The following is an 8,382-nucleotide window of genomic DNA, read 5'->3' as shown; positions in this document are numbered from 1 at the left end:
ATCGGATTACTACCTCCACAGAATCCGTAGAAATACGAAAACCGGGATTCACGGATTTCCGAATTACCCACAGAGCACCGCTCCAGTGGACACTTTGACAGATCCGTACAAAATCCGACAATCGGAATGTCGCAGATTTGCAGATTATAAAAATGATACTGGCCACAAGGGGACGTTTTCGACGAATATGACGCGAATCCGAAACCCGCAGTCCTTAATTACCAACAAGATACAGCGTGCTAAGTGGGCGGCAGAAACAGTTGTTGGTTCAGGGTGCGGCACAGATATGAAAGTCGTTTCATCGCTCTCTGAGCTGTACATAGCATCACCGGTGTCTACAATAGTGATTTGGAGTGGTTTATGATTCGAAGGGAATGTGGTGTAAACTCGAAGGCGAGGAATAGTTACGTTGCTTCTTCGTCAATATAATCTTCGTCGCCCCCCAAGCATCCCCCCCTCCATCATTGTACAACTGGCAGTGAAGTCGATTCGACATTAAGTGGGACCGTCCTTTGGTAAGTACAAATTATATTACGAAGTTTCAGTTTCTGACAAAACTAGGTTCGTATTTTGTTACTGGCATATCATGACATTTAATAGTTTAAAGCCTCAAACGTACCTGCCCACCTCTGCTGTGAGAAACGTTATAACTTGCAGCTTCTTCATACTGGCCAATGGACAACAGGAATTCATGTCGGGTTGAAGATACGAAAATACAAACAGCTGAGTGGTATATAACTGATGATCTTGCTTTTGTAGAAGATTGGGCTAGGAAAATGTCACAGGTATTCAGTGTATCCCAAAGGTCTTACATTCTGTGTATATAGTGAGCTAGAATCAGTAGCGTGCATTCAGTTAACCATACATCTGATTGATCAATATCCTGTTCAAGTTGGAAATATAAGTCATATGTAGTCAATCAATAGATGCCCAGATTAGTTTTTGACAAATGTAACCGTGCTATGCGTTTTGACTTATAATTTGTCTAATTAATTCGCTGTAGCGCCATAGACTGTAGTCACATACTATTGTTGAAAAATGTTTGCGGTAGTTTTAAGGTGGCTATGAAGTGGTCCCCGCAAAAGGGGCAAAAATAAAACTTCCACGAAAATTTCTGCATTTACAGTATACTCTTGGTAACAACCATACAGGACGGGGGCCCTTATCTAGTGGGGTATTTTCAAAGGAGGACTTGGGCCCCAACCAATACAGTACAGTAGAATGGAATTAAAATGGCTCTGACAGAAATTGCACAAAATCTATGTTGGGATGGATGTTGTTTATCTAATACTTGGCTCGTGAAGGGTTGTGAGACAAACAACCACACACACACACACACACACCAACACACACACACACAAACACACACACACACACACATTACTCCTCATAAGACGGCTAGAAGTAGTTGTTAATATTAGTTAAAAACAATGTATCGTTGGTCACGATCATACAGGGACTCTGTTCGGTGGGGGCCTCAGTTTTAAAGCCCTGACCTGGGCCCCAATACATAACAGTTCATACAGGGACTCTGTTCGGTGGGGAGTTTTCAAACCCTGAGCTGGGCCCCAATACATTACAGTTGAGTGATTTTGAATAGACTGGCTCTGACAGCAATTACACTTAATGTATGCAGGGATGTTGTTAGTTGGTTCACTGCACGAAAATGACTTCGAATCCTGATAAATACGACGGATCCGAAATCGGGCGACATGCCAAACACGGAACGTTTCCGAGCGAATGCGGACAAATCCATGATCTTTACTCGAATACGACGATGCACCGCAAATCGGACCGATTACGGTGCCGTATTTCTCTCGGATACGAGTTTCCTCAAATCCTGACAGATACGGTGGCGTATTTGGGTAGATACATGATTTTGATGGGAACTTTCACATTAAATATAATTAACAACAGTACACTGCAATACTAGGACATTTGATAAGTGCAATCGGGAAGGAAAGAAATTCCGACTGCCCGAATTAATAAAATAATATCTCCAACTTCATAGCATTGAACAATTTTGTATGGTGTATCGGTGACTTCTGTGTGGAAAATAACGTTTGAATAACAAACCAATTGCTACCAATCGTTAGGCCAGATAGACTTTTGGCTAAACGCTGCCTAACCATACTACTGGTGTTAAAACTTCAGGCCCTAAAAATCCATTAAAATGCACAGAGGCAGTCTATGAAGTGTTTATTCTTAGGACTGATTGCTCTAATTTCGTGACAAGGAAACAGCTGTTGTAGTAAAGAGTTCACATCATTAGTTTAGTTTTTGAAGATTTTCTTAATTTTTATCATTTATAATTTTCATCTTCACCCGGTAACGTTACATCTCTGGGTCACTGTCACAGTTATCTATCATATTGATGATCTTTATTCTCATGTTCCTGCCCATGCTAAATGCAGCAATTCGGTTGTATTACATGGAATACTAAAGGATAATTACTATAACATGTAGTGTTACAAGTGAACATCTGGACCTTTGTTGTCATTATATCTATTGTTTATATGCCTTTTCACTTTTCTCAAAAAAGCCGTATACGAACTCACACAGTTATGTTGCACAGTGTTGTTTGTATGCCTGTCACTACAATTACAGTTTGTATCTGGATAACTGTATAAATGATCTGCAATGAAAGCGCAGGTAAAAGAGTCTAGCATGAAAACAATGAGTTGGCTAACATTTACATGTTAAGAGACCTTAAAGATCATGGGTACACTACTAAAACACACAATAAACTATCACTGTCTGCTATGCAACCGTCAGCCGTGCTTACCCATGAAACATACACAAAAGAAACAATTCAAGGGACGGAATTGTACGGAAACAACGGATAACACATACCAGTTTCACAACAAATGAAAAGTAAATGTCCTTAGATAGTTTTGTCGAGTCCCCATAGTGTTGACACGTAGCCGTGGCACCTTTTTTTAAATTTATGGTTACGTAGTACTATTAAAAACTTCTTAGTCTCCGGTACTAAATAGTAAGGTCTGAGAAAACTTAGACCAGTACCACATGCACCACTATGATTGTCACCGCTTTTCTAATGTGATATTGCTTTTCTTTCCTCTGCATAAAAGACTACTGCGTCACCAAATGTGTAAACACTAAACAGTGCTCCTGCTGGGCGACAGACTCGTCTGTTGTAGTGAACACAACACCAGCACTGCCCTATTGTGAAGAAGTACTTAAGCTACTACGCCGCCTTACATCTTACTCTGTTGTTTTCATCATGAAATCCCTCTGCCCGAGACTATGTGCAAAATGTTACTGCAATGAGGTCACCCTAACAATCCTGTTCGCAATCTTCTTTTAGCTGGTAAACAGTAATGTCAATATTAAACAGGTAAACTATATGAAGTATATAATGCGTTTTTTTCCACATAATTACGTGAATGTGGTCGGATTTACCAAGCATTTCAGCTATTTGGCTTTTTTAAGGTTTGTCGTCTTCTTTTGTTTCTTATCATTCGGGGTATGTTTTTCTATATGTTTCTAATAGCCTGCCATTACACGGAAAAGATATTAGAGTAAGTAACGAAAATAACCCTTATTTTCATATGTAACCAATCCTCTTGGCATTGTGTGTGGTCGTATGGTGAATGACGAAGGGGGAATGTAAACATTTATATATAGCTTTTGATAATCAATTTGTAAAACAAGACTATAGACACTTAGCCTGTAATGATGTGTACTCAATGTCAAGGATGTTGTATACTGTTTTTCATATATATTGTTTTAATTAACATATGCGGGCCGAGTAGGTTATGTGTCTGTTCTAAATTCTATCACCATCCAGGCTACCATTATGTGTATATCTGTCGAATCAACGAAGGAAATGAAATAAAATGAATGCATATACTTCTGTGTGACAATGACAAATTCAGTTCAGGTCAGGCATCGTATCACAAAGCTGACGAATAGATGTTATGGTCCAACGGATCGGACCTGGTCACCAGGTACACCTGGCATGTTATCGTACGGTTGTCAGTTGTTACCGACGACCTTATGTGACAGATTTAAAGATATATGGGCGTCTAGCTTCAGGCGTGATGTGTGTTTTTAATTGGGACTTTGTGGTGTAGAACCCTCAGTTTTGCAGCTGGCGTGTTGTGCAAACTGTGTTCTTCTTATAACTGGTAACGCTTTGCCGACAAACTTTTCATTACTTTAGAGACACAAGGACTCTACCTGTACTTCGCGTATTTCATTTGGATTCCAAAAGTAGCCGACCAGACTCACCAGGTCACCAATCACCTGACAGAAGGTCAGCATTGTTTTGGTTCCTAAACATGGGCGTTCTATAGTTTATGTGTTTCTATTTACCTACCAGAATGCGAGCATGAAGTAAGTGTGACCAGCAAAATCAACCATTTTCGTGTACGGGACGCTAATTCAACTCTTAAATCATACAATCAAATGCCTTTTTTTATATATTTCATTACCTTTTGAGATTAATAATAAGGTATTTTTAAAAATAATTTTAAGCTTTAATAAATGTTGTAACCTTTGGTAGACAGATCATGTCGTATAAACTTGAATGACAAATAAAAACAATTGTAGACCCAATATTGAAGGTAAATGACAGAAAATGGAAAATAAGCCTTCTTCATTTATCTGTTTATTCTTCTGAAATGACCTGTACATCATTTAACTGACATGTTCAGATAAAACTATAGCCATATCTTTAACAAAAAAGTCAGGCCCAGTACTGTAGAGAAAAATGTTCCGTTTAGAAGGCAAAAAGAATTATGATCACAGTATGCTTGTCGTCAGATAGGTCATGTTTTCTATGGCGGGGTCGTCAACTTGCTCGCGAACGAAACGTTACAGTCGAATAGGTATTTTTACGTTTTGTGTACATCTTTATCCAAAGGTTAAGAACCAAAAACTTGAAGAAATGATATTTAGTTAGAAGTCAGGATGTAGACAAATCAAGGATAGGATTTGTTCACTTTTGTTTGGATTACGTTAAACTCTGTGTTATGATTGGCTGAACTGAGGTGTCTTTTCCTACTTTTGTTTTTCAAATAGAACCATGTACCAATCGTTAGAACTTTAAGACGGTTATCGAATCCCATATCTGGTCCAGTTTTGTAGTTTCTCTTTCATGTGATATTATATTGGTGTAAATCAACCCTAAAAATTCCACCTGGTGCTATTATAACTCCAAATAAAACATTGTTATAAGGGCCTTCTTAACATTGTACTGAACAGCGAATTATCTAAACTGTATACACATTATAATTACTGATGCAGCATTTGTACATTTATTAAAAGCGCGTGTTTTTTTCTTGTGTGACGGCATTATGGTATCAAATGGAATCATGAGAGTTTATGTTACTTCTAGTATTTTTACAATCCTGTTAGCTACCCTCCCTGTGGCTAATTGTGGATCCAAATAAAGTCAATGTTGATAAATCTGTTTCTAGATCTATTAAAAAGTTTGCAATCTCTTATAACATCAGCCATTATGTTCTGGACTTTCAGATAATAATAGGTAAATAGATAATAAATAGTGACAAAACACGTCTTTAGTCGGTGCAGGAAACGTCAGCTCTACTTTTCTATTGTGATTTTTTTCCTTCTTTTCTTTCTGTATTTGCTAAAACTATGTAATTGGAGATCAGAAACAAAATATACCGTAGGAGTTTAGTCCTTAGTAGAAGATCTCAAGGAAAATGTGCTTAAGTCGTTGCCTCAACACCGCTGAAGCAAAGACTAAACTGAACTGATTAAGTATTAGGACCGTGGTTAACAATATGCATGTATAGCCTGACTCTGCCAAAATCTTACTTACATTAGACAGCCAGCAAGGTATATTACGTTCGTTTAGGTCATGTTGTTCAAGAAACGCATCATACTGTAGGTTATTTGTCGTTGCTTCTCTATTTAATTTACAATAAGAAAGTAGTCTGCTGTTAGCCTCGATCCACAGAGGGAATCTCCTCAGTAACGAGGTTACTGGCATTTCATATTACCCCTTAACTTTCACTTAACAACACTTCAGATGCGTTTCCTCCAGCTGTTGGAATTATCATTTAAACTAGCATTGCCCGACACTTCTGTACCATGCAATCATATTGGTACAATACATGTGTCAAATATCTTACTCCGCAGTCATACTGAATAATTGTTTCCTCCAAAAGTTGTCCTAATGCTGCATAGTGCTCTTAGGGCCTTCTTCTTTTGCAGGGTCTTAATGACTGTGTTAAACTTACACCACGCTGTCAGTACCACGCCTAAATACGAGGATACCACTCCTATGTCTTTGTCAAGTAAACAAAACTTACAGTTTATAACGATAGTCCCTTTCCATTTAAAAACAATATTTTTTTTTACCTTTTTTTTACTTTTTAAGTTTACTGTTAGTTTTCACTTGTTGCAGTTAAGACCGATAATATTAATTGCGTTGACTGGTTGACAAGATGAAAATGTCACTAACATAAGATAAACTTGATACGTTGGATGAAGGAGGAATAGTGGTATTCAGCTTTCCTGTATTGAGGAAAAAAGGCCATTTTACTGTCTGTGTGTATATAAAGATATAATCTGCTTTCCTGCATTTTTCTGAACCCTGTAACACATCGTTGATCAGTAAAAACTTAGGTCAAAACTCGTATATAATAGCCTGTATATTCTAGCCATTTACGGCAAACGTTAAAGGCCTCATGTGGCCTCAGATGATAACTTCTTGCTCGCACCCCTTGAATGTTTCAGTCAGCTTTGTGCACTGTATACGCGCGTTAACTTCCCTCGGCGAACCCGCTCGTGTTTACCGATAACTGGTCCTGCCGCAGGGTGAGTGACGACCCCTTTCTAGTGCTTGGTTTGTGTCTAACAAATGTTACTCATAAACTATTATACTAAAACCTGACAAAAGAACTTAGTCGAACAGTCCAGCGTATGCGAGGGTATATAGTTATATTTCAATTAGAGACTTCTTGATTGTAGCGCAACTGTCCCAGAATGCAAACATGGAAAATGAACGCAGTTTGTAAAATGAAGAGAAACGTTTACAAAACCCCTGTCTGGTACCCCATTAAATTGCATAGAGAAAAATGACCTCGATTGTCAGGGCTGCTTCGGAGGTGATTAACTACTCGACTTAATGACGTTGCCGGACAGGTTACGGGTCCTTTGTAGTGTGACATGGAACAATGGCGACAGTGTGCCTCATTCTTCTAATGTTTTCTATCTTGGCATGACATGTCAACCACCCGGCGTGTAAGACAAGGACGTAAAACCATTGTATCCAGTTAGTTTTTTGCAGTGAAATGTCCATGTGAACAGGAATTGCCCCTCGAATGGGGCCAAATATCGTCAGAACGTTTTATATTTTATATATCCTATATCCATATTTTTTACCTTTGATGTCTCACGAACCAGAAATGTCCGTAACGATTCGAGATCATAAGATCTTTATAACCTGCACGTTTCTATCTGCTGATACGAGAGAAGCTGTTAGGTCTCCATCACAAGATCAGATACCCAGACAATTTCGTTTCCCGGTTTCCATGCTCTTATCTATATTTTAGATGTACCGCCGCAAACGACTGAACTTAGAAAGAAACAATGTAGTTCACAAATAAACGCTACCTTGTAGACGTGTGAGGCGCAAATATGAAGTAGAAATATGCAATATCTAAACGTAATATCATATGCAGATAGGCAGGTGATAGGAAGGTGATCATTTCATTATAGATAACTTTAAAGTTAGGAGATCGTATCTTCTAACAAGTTATGTCATAAGACAGAGAAAATCTAGAAGCAGGTTTGAAGATATTTTAAGAATGAGCACTTTGTAATTTAACATTGAAAATGTACACAGAGGAAAGAATGACATTTTGGACACCGTAAATTTCAACAAAAACAGATTATTCCAGAATTACTGTAGCTATAGTGCAATGTCTGATCATGTTATCCTATGGCTATGGCTTACATGTTACCCTACCCTGTATGATTGGAAAATAACAAAACGATCGTCAACAAAAATAAGCAATAAAACAGTAGTAAAATGATATCTTGCCTATAACCTTTAATTACATTAATGTACTGACTAATTAGAAAGGTCGGGAGATTTTATCAAACCTGCATAAGAAGCATAGATATATTCTGACAGAAACCCACTCACCCACCCACCAACCAACCAACCAACCAACCAACCAACCAACCAACCAACCAACCAACCAACCAAAAAAAACACGATTGTCACTAAGTACATGCATTGTTATCCTTCGGTGTATATTTTGACTATTCTCTGCACCTGAAAAATTGCAACTTCTAAGCTAATCACAGAACATCATACTTTGTATCATCACAAAAGTCATTCAAATCTTGTTCGCTGTTGATTCGACTCTAAGGGTTACT

Source organism: Branchiostoma floridae, chromosome 1, assembly GCF_000003815.2.
Source record: "Branchiostoma floridae strain S238N-H82 chromosome 1, Bfl_VNyyK, whole genome shotgun sequence".
In the NCBI taxonomy this organism is placed as follows: domain Eukaryota; kingdom Metazoa; phylum Chordata; class Leptocardii; order Amphioxiformes; family Branchiostomatidae; genus Branchiostoma; species Branchiostoma floridae.
The sequence above is the reverse complement of the archived record's forward strand: the minus strand, read 5'-3'. Positions refer to the sequence as shown.